This window comes from Elephantulus edwardii, unplaced genomic scaffold (assembly GCF_000299155.1).
Source record: "Elephantulus edwardii isolate Elephantulus edwardi_28Jun2011 unplaced genomic scaffold, EleEdw1.0 scaffold00111, whole genome shotgun sequence".
Taxonomy (NCBI): domain Eukaryota; kingdom Metazoa; phylum Chordata; class Mammalia; order Macroscelidea; family Macroscelididae; genus Elephantulus; species Elephantulus edwardii.
The window spans coordinates 11,513,989-11,520,539 of record NW_006399861.1 but is presented as its reverse complement, the minus strand read 5'-3'; the positions used below and the strand labels follow the sequence as shown (position 1 = coordinate 11,520,539).

Genomic DNA, 6,551 nt, shown 5'->3' with positions numbered 1-6,551 from the left:
CTTCTTGCCTGCATGGTTTCTGCTGAGAAATCGACACTTAATCTTATCTGTTCTCCCTTATAGGTTACTCTTTGTTTCTCCCTTGCTGCTTTCAGGATTCTCTCCTTATCTTTGGTTCTGGCAAATTTAAGTATGATATGCCTTGATGTTTTTCTTTTGGGGTCGAATTTATATGGTGTTCGCTGAGCTTCCTGGATACATATTCTCTCATTCTTCATTATGCCTGGGAAGCTTTCCTCTAGTAATTCTTCCACAACTTTTTTCAGTGCCTTTACTTGCTTCTTCCTTTTCTGGGATTCCAATGATGCACATATTATTTTTCTTGATGGTGTCCCACATTATTCTTAGGTTTTCTTCTTTTTCCTTCTTTTTTGAGTCTCCTTTTTGCTCTAGCAGATCAGTGTTGACAATTTTGTCTTCAATTTCACTGATTCTGTGTTCCATCTTTTCAACTCTGCTCATATGTCCCTCCATCATGTTGACAGCCTCTGAAACATTGGACCTTATATTTTGAATGGTGGATTCTTGTTTTTCTAGTGCTGCTAATGCCTTATTTGTTTTCTCTGCAATTTTTTTTTTAGCTCCTCCTAGTCTTTGCTTGTAGTATCCTGTAATTCATCAAGTTTGTCTTTCATCCACTGGATATATTCAGTCACTCCTCTTTTAAATTCTGTCAGAAAGTTCCATGAGACTTTCTGGCTTCAGGGTATCCACTGCTACTGTGTCGCCCTTTGTGAGTGACATCTTGCTTTGCTCTTATGTATTGTGTGGAATAGTTTGCTTTCTTCGAGACATCCATATGTTCTTGATCTGAAGACAACGCACTTGAGATCAGTTGGGCAGCTACTGTACTTGTGTGTTTCTCTGAATTTCTGACTTCAGAGAAATATCTGTTCAGACCCTCCTAGGGCAATCTCTTGTTGGTAAGACAGGTCAAGGTGCTCCCGATTAAAAGCAAGTTGATTGCCCAGACGTGTTGGCACTGGTTTAGAGCCAAATGGGGTGAGGCAGGCAAAGGTTTGGGGTCATCGCAAGGGCAGGTCAAACACTTGGGGGACCTTGCTGAAACCTCTGCTGTCTCAGGGTGCTCACGATTAGGGTCTCTACTCATATTCCTGCTGTCTGTTTCCTACACAATGGTTTTCTCAGTGTTCCCTGCCTGGTGGCACTTACACAGGTGCCCTCACACAACAGCTCCTGCTCCAGCAGAGTCCTGGATCTGACAGGATCCGAAAAGTCAAGGTCAAATTCCCACCGACCGACTAGCCTCTGGCTGGTCTGAAGGGTCTACAGAAGCCAGCTGGCTGGCTCATTTTGGGCAGTTGGTGTAGCCCAAGAGAGTGCAGCCAAATTCCCCACCAGTGGGCACACCCTTAGGTGCTCTCCCAGGTAATAAGCAATGCCCCAGTGAGCCCAGCCAGGATCCTACCTTCCTTTCTCCTGCCAAATTAGTTCCACAGCAGCTCGGCTGATAACTCTCTCTGGATGATGGCTGGATCCGTGATGGTGCCCTGAGGTCACAGGGCTGTGGCGGGGGCTGAGGTGTGTGGTTGTGGAGCTGAAAGGGGGCCAGGGGAAGGGGTGTAAAGGAAGGGATTAGAGGGGAAAAGGAGCACAGGGCTTGGACTACCACCAAAGGTAGGGGGTGTGGCTTGGGCGCTGCTGGGGGTTTATGCAGCAGCACCCTGTAGGTGGGAGTCTGGGGGTCACACAGTGGCGGGTAGTCGTCGCTCCTCTGGGGTCACACAGTGTTCCCTCCTTTGGAGTTCCACGGTGGCTGTCAGACTGTTGCTCTTCCTGGGTCTGTTCACGGGTGCAGGCGTTCCGACTGGCACAGGCGTTCCCGATTCTGTAAACTTTCATTACGACCCTTATCTAAGATGGTATTACCAAACCCAGTCAGAAGGGTTTCTTTTTATTCTGTTGGGAAAATGTTTCAATGAGCACGGAGATTTAATCTTTAGAAGGTCCCATTCATCAATTTTATCCTCTTCAGATTGTGTATTTCTGGCTGTATTTGGCTTATACCTTAGACTAGCCCTTCTAAGCCTGGTCTCAGTTTGTCTTTTATGAGATTTATGGTTTTGAGCTTTATTTCAAGGTCTCTAATCCACCTTGAATTCATTTTTGTGTATGGTGTGAGATGTGGATCCTGTTTCAGCTAGATGTGGCAGTCCAGTTTTTCCAGCACCATTTGTTGAAGATGTCAGTTCCCCATTTGATAGGTTTTATTTCCTTGTAGGTTATCAGTTGACTGTAGAGAGATGGGTCCATTTCTGGGTTCTCAATTCTGTTACATTATTCTGTTTCTGTCATTGTACCGGTACCACGCTGTTTGGGTTACCACTGCTGTATAGGAGGTTCTGAGGTCAGGGAGTGCTATGCCTCCCACTTCATTTTTGTTTTTCCAGAAGTGCTTTGCTTATCTGGGGTCTCTTTCCTTTCCAAATAAACTTGACAATTTCCCTTTGATCTCCTTGAAAAGGGAGTTTGTTATCTGTATTGAGATTACATTGAAAATGTAGATTGCTTTTGGTAGGATTGTCATTTTCAAAATATTGAGTCTTCCTATCCATGAACAGGGAACATTTTTTCCCATTTATCTAGGTCTTTTATTGTGTCTCACAAAAATGTTCTGTAGTTTTCTTTGTATTGGTGTCTCTAGTTAGGTTCACTCCCAAGTATCCCAATTTGTGGTGGGTAAATGGTACTGCTTTCTTGGCTTCCTTCTCTTGGTTCTTTTTGTTACTGTAGAGTAATCCCACTGATTTTTGGATATTGATCATGGTATCCTGCCACTCTGCTAAATTAATCTAATAGCTCTAGCAGTTTTTTGTTGATTCCTTGGGATTTTCTGTGTATACTATCATGTCATCTGCATAGAGCAACGGTTTAACCATCTATGCCATTCACAATGCCTTTATTTTCTTCTCTTGTCATGTTGCCCTAATGAGTACTTCCAATACAATATAGAAAAGAAGTGGCAACAGTGAACATCCTTGTCTGGTGCCTGTTCACAGAAAAAAATCCTTTTAGTATTTCTCCATTGCGAATGGTATTGGCTCTTGCTTTTGCATATATACTTTTGACTGCGTTGAGGAAATCCCCTTCTATTCCAGTTTTGCTGAGTGTCTTAATCAGGAAGGGGAGTCAGATTTTGTCAAATACCTTATATCCATCAGATGCTAGGATGATATGGTTCTTGCTTATTTGTTTCATTAATGTGGTGAATTGCATTGATTATTTTCCTTACGTTGAACTATCCTTGCATACTTGTTATGAATTCCACTTGGTCATGATTAGTACTTTTTTTGTATGCTTTTTGGATTCTATTGGCTAGGATTTTGTTAAGGATTTTTGTGTTTATGTTTATGAGATATATTGGTCTGTACTTTTCTTTTTTGGTAATATATTTCCCTGGTTTTGGTATTAGGGTTATGCTTGCTTCATAGAATGTCTCTACCAGTATTCCTTCTTTTTCTATATTTTGAAATAACTTAAGTAGAATTGGTGATAAATCTTCTCTGAATGTTTAATAGAATTTAGCCATGGAGCCATTTGATCCAGAACCTTTATTGTGGGGAGGTATTTTATTCAACCTGCTCAATGTCTTCTTTTGTGATGGATCTGTTCAAATATTTTCTATCTGAATGTATCAGAATGGGTAGGGCATGAGTTTCAAGGAATTTATTCAGTTTCTCTAAGTTTTAAATTTATCTTTCACAATATTCCAATATTATAAATTTAATTTCCCCTGATTCTGTTGTGATGTGACCTCTATCATTCCTTAGTTGAATTATTTGTCTTCCAGTTTTTTCCTTTTGTAATTTGTCAATTTTATCAATTTTTAATACTTTCAAAAAACCAACTCCTAGTCTTATTATTTCAATTGTTTTTCTGTTTAATATCTGTTTAATGTTTAATATTTGATTTTCTGTTTAATATTAATTTCAGTTCTTATCCTTATAATTTCCTTTCTTCTAGAGGCTATTGGGTTAGACTGTTGTTCTTTTTTCTATGTTAGGAAGGTGTTGAGTTAGTTCATTTATTTTGCTTCTTTCTTTGTTTTTCATGTGTTTGCTTACGGCTATGAATTTCCCCCTGAGAACTGCCCTAGCTGCATCACAAAGGTGTTAGTATGTTGTGTTTTCATTATCATTTGTTTTGAGAAAATTTTATATTTCATTCCTTATTTCTTCTATAACCAAATCGTGTTCTAGTGGGTGTTATTTAGCTTCCACACTGATGGCTTTAGAAACTTTATCCCTTTGTGATTAATTTCTGGTTTTATGACATTGTGGTCAGAGAAGATACTTTGTATTATTGCAATGTTTTTTAATTTGTTGAAGCTTGCCTTGTACCCTAATATAGGATCAATTCTGGAGAATATGCCATGTGCATTTGAGAAAAAAAGATAATTGAATTTTAGTTAGATGCAGTGTCCAGAATACATCCACAAGGTCAAGTTGGTTGCCTGTGTAGTTTAAGTCTTCTGCATCTTTGTTAAGTTTCTTTTGAGTTGACCTATCCTTTGGTAAGAGTGGTGTGTAAAAGTCTCCTACCACTATTGTGGTGCTGTCTATTTCTTTCTTCAGTTCTGTTAACAATTACTATCAAGATGGCCAGAGGAAATATCCTGGCAGGTGGCATTGTAGGGGTGAGATGGTGTGACAGGGTGTGTTGGAGTGGTGGGGAAGAACTCCTTACAGTCCTATATTTGTCATTGACTGTGGCTGGCCTTTTCAAGCCTGTCAGTCCAAATCTACTGAACTGCCCATGGGTGTAGGATGCTTTTTTGTTGTTTTGTATAAGACAGTTTCTTTTCCTATGGGAATTTCTGTATGCATCTTCCCACCCATTGTGAGTGTACTAGACCTACTAGGAAGTATGAATACTTCAAGATGTCTGTTTTGCTCTGAGCACTTCCCTCTTGACACAAGTTGTTTGTTTTCATGCAGATGGGAAGAAAGAATTCCTCAGTCTTCAAAAAAACTACAGCATCATTTTCTTTCTCTTATTGTGGGGGGTAAGGTTCTGTTCAGCCAGTCCATGATGTTTCTTTTTTACTTTTTTTATTAATTTTAATGAAAGTTTATAGAGGCTTAGGATTTCCAGTCATTCATTGTTGCACTTTTCTCCCTGCCCACCCCCTCCCCTTAATTCACTCTTCTCCTTGAAAAGTAAAAGAAAAACTTTTTCAATGTTATGCAATTTCTCACCCCAAGTCCATTCCACTATGCAGCCTTCACGCTGAACTTCTGTAATGACAAGAATACCCATTCGTATATCCCTTTTAAATAAACAGTTCTCTCCTTCATATATTTCAATGCAATATACATCATTCCTACCCTCCTTTTCTGTCTTCCTCAACCCTGATGTCAGTCCCGTTTTACAACAGTGGCACTGTGCAATATTTGTCCTTTTGTGACTGAGATATTTCACTCAGCGTAATGTCCTCTAGGGTCATCCGTTTTGCATAATACTACATAAGTCCCTTGTTTTTCAATGCTGCATAGTATTCCATTGTGAATGGAATGCCAGAGCTTCTCTATCCATTCTTTTGTTGATGGGCACTTGAGCTGTTTCCAGCTCTTTGCTATTGCGAACAAAGCAGCAATAAACATGGGCGTGAATATATCTGGTTGGGAGGCAGTTATGGTTTCTTTGGGGTAAATTCCCAGTAGTGGAATGTCACTGTCAGTTCGCCGGCAACCTACAGCAACCCCCTGATGGGAGTAAGCATGGCGGAGATGCACCACACTGGGAGAGGATCAGAGAGTCAATCCAGCTCGGCTTTATTGGGATAAGCACTGCACTTATATACACAGGAAAACAGGATAGAGTGGGCTTACAGACGTGGGACATGTGGATTGGTCAGGAGAACCTTAGCCTCGTGTGGATCACTCCCAGCTTAACAAAAGCAGCCATCTTCTCAGGTGGAAAGCTTTCTCAAGCCGGTACAGCCAAACACAGGGGAACTTTCTCTATCCCACATTAAAGGCCATTGGGAGGCTTGCACCTGTCTGGAGCTCAGGAGACCCATCCTGGCCAGAGGCACTCTCTTCCTCCCCAACATTCCACAACAGTAGAATTGCTGGGTCCAATGGTATTTCTATTTGCAACTTTTTGAGAAAGCACCATTCTGCCATAGTTGCACCATGTTACACTCCCACCAACAGTGAATAAGGTTTCCAATTTCTCCACAACTTCACCAGCATTTGATGGTTGCTGTTCTGTTAAATTCTGCTATTCTTACTGGGGTGAGATGATATCTCATAGTTGTTTTGCATGGTGTTTCTTTTGTTTCCTTTTTTTTGCGGTATTTCAACAGACCTTTTTTTTATAGAAGGTATTTTTATAGTCAGCTATAACAACAAGAATGTATTTTTATAAGCCCAGTTACATGTAACTAAATGCCTACAAGGCTAAAACTCTATGTTAATTTAATTGTTTAACCTTCTTTTTAAAAAAAATTTAGGTTGTTTATTTTTCATTTCAATGAACATCTACAGAGATTTTGGAATTCCATTCATTCATTGTTGCACCCTTCT

At 40.2% G+C, this 6,551-nt stretch overlaps 1 protein-coding gene across 1 annotated transcript in view; it reads left to right on the top strand.

Moving 5' to 3' along the window:
- LOC102848552 (probable phospholipid-transporting ATPase VA-like) overlaps positions 1–6,551 on the top strand; it is a 664,838-nt gene that overhangs the window by 451,794 nt on the left and 206,493 nt on the right.